The sequence below is a fragment of the Galeopterus variegatus genome, unplaced genomic scaffold, assembly GCF_000696425.1.
Source record: "Galeopterus variegatus unplaced genomic scaffold, G_variegatus-3.0.2 Scaffold236, whole genome shotgun sequence".
NCBI classification, from domain to species: domain Eukaryota; kingdom Metazoa; phylum Chordata; class Mammalia; order Dermoptera; family Cynocephalidae; genus Galeopterus; species Galeopterus variegatus.
Genome location: NW_007726347.1, coordinates 36,406 through 39,057, shown reverse-complemented (window position 1 = coordinate 39,057; position 2,652 = coordinate 36,406).

Below are 2,652 nucleotides of genomic sequence, written 5' to 3'. Positions count from 1 at the left end.
TAGATAAATGTTCCCTTAAGGGATCAATACATTAACGACAGAGGTTCTTTCTCCCTGGAAGCTTACTTCCTCAAACTTGGTATAGGGAGCAGCGCCCTAAGACTCCTTTTTACCACTGCCTTTTCTTCTTTTCTCTCTCCTGCTGCCTATTTTGGATAGATGCCTTCCTCACACAGAGATTTCAGTAGAGGGCCTGGAACACACCCAGTAGGTAAGAGCTTTATTTTTATTTTTAAGCCTGCTCTAGACTTTCAGGAGCCAAAAGTTCAAATCGCAGCAGGATTGATTCAACACTTTCACAAGCAATTTAGTACTATGCAGTTTGTTTAGAATGGTCAAGTTACCAGGTTCTGGCCAGCAGCATCATTATCTCTCTAAGCTTTCATGTATCAGCTTCCCTGGCCACATTTCACTTTCCATGTCTTTCTTCTCTGAAATCAGGTGAACATGTAAAATCACACACTTATACTATTAGACAATTTTCAATAACCATGTCAACTATGTCCAAAGAATTTAAGCACAATATCAGAAGTTGTTTTTTCTCTCTAGGTTAGGCAAAACTAAGAAGTATGTGAATTTATACTCCTCAATCCTTAGCAGAGATGGGGCGCTTTGTATCATTCTTCAGCTAGTACATCAACTGAGAAAAGATAAGGTTTTGTCAGATTCTATTCAATCCACCTCAGCTGGAAGGCCAACCGGACAATGGATCTTTTTTTTTTTTTTTTTCCTTTTTGTCTTTTTTCGTGACCGGCAATGGGATCGCAACCCTCGGTGTTGCGCCCGCACCTCGCTCAGCCAGTGAGTGGCCGATCTGTATGTGGGATCCGAACCCTCGGCGGGAGGGCCGCCGTGCTCTCAAGCGGCGCACAGTAGCAGTGCGCCACCGGGCCGGCCCCAGGACAATGGATCTTAAGTGAAGTGAAAATACCTCGCAGGGGAGAAGATGCCTAAGTAGCAAATCTTTCTTTCTGTTTTTAATTGTGAAATACTTCAAACATACAGCAAAAAACAGAGAATAACAAACAGCCACGTAATCAATAGAAAGCACTATCATGTTCTAACATTTTACTATTCAGACTTTAAGAAAAAAAGTTACTTTTATTTTACATAAAACCCCCTGTTAACTATTGTATGAGCCCTTTGCCCCCTCTCTATACAAGCAACAAAGCTCCTAAATTTGGTGTTTATCTTTCCATTCAAGTTTTTATATTATGCATATAGTAATCCTTCTTTAATGTAAAGTTCATTCAGAAAATTATAGCTTGTAAAATAGTGAAATTAGGGCCGGCCCAGTGGCACGCTGCTACAGTGCGCCGCTTGGGAGCGCGGTGGCGCTCCCGCCGAGGGTTAGGATCCCACATACAGACCGGTTCCCGCTTCACACCAAGGGTTGCGATCCCGTTGCTGGTCCCGGTCCAGTACGGGCATGACACTGAGGGTTGTGATCCGTTGCCAGACACGAAAAAAGACAAAAAGGAAAAAAAAATAGTGAAATTAATTTTTAAAAATTTCTTAAGATTGGGCCGGCCCGTGGCTCACTCGGGAGAGTGCGGTGCTGATAACACCAAGGTTCCGGGTTCGGATCCCACGTAGGGATGGCCGGTTCGCTCACTGGGTGAGCGTGGTGCTGACAACACCAAGTCAAGGGTTAAGATCCCCTTACCGGTCATCTTTTTAAAAAAAAAAAATTTCTTAAGATTGATATATAAAATACATATAGAAGGCAAACAAAACTTTTTTTCCTGCTTAAAAACTTCTAGTCCAGGAATGGATAATAGGTAGGTATGTGATAAATCTAATACAATGGTACTTCGAAGTTCATGGAAAGATTCGTATTATCTTTTTTTTCTTTCCTCATATTATCTTTTAATTCTATTTGTTCTTGAACTTTTTGAAGCACACTTGTATAGCAAAATGCTAATTGTAGAATCTAAGGTAGTATGTATTTGGGTGTTTACAATTCTTTCAATTATTTGCATGTTAAAAATTTTTTTAAAATAAAATGTTGGAAAAACAAAACAAAAACCTTTATTTCATATTTTGTCTAAAAATCTCAGGGAGGAAGGATATTAACTGGTTTCAGATACTTGAGGACCTGGTATATTAACAGAAAACAATAATTAGGCTTGATAGTCTAATTACTATTTCAGTTCTTGCCTTATATTATTTAACAAATAAAAAGAGAAAAGACCAGTTCCTCTATGATTTATCTTCACATCACCACTTTTTGGAAACTAGTTTAAAAGGCTTGGATTTTACCAGCTTTTTCCAGACAGCTCATGAAATTATTTGTTTATAATCCTCTTTTCACCATAGCTGGAAAGCCCAAAGCTGGAAAACTGTTTACGGTTGATGATCACCCCTAATAAAATGACTATATTAAATAATTAGAAGAAAAATACCTTTAAAAGTTTAAAGAAGATTTTTATAATCCCCCCATAAACCTTCTAAATTAATTTATCTTAGTAAAATGCTCAGCTACAAGCTGACCATGAGAAGAACTAGACCAAAGACATTCACTATTGATAAAATCCCACGATGATAGAACATTTAGGCAATACTACTTTGCCTACAAATTGAGACATTTTCTTTTTTTTTTTTTTTTTTCCTTTTTGTGTTTTTTCGTGTCCGGCAACGGATCGCAACCCT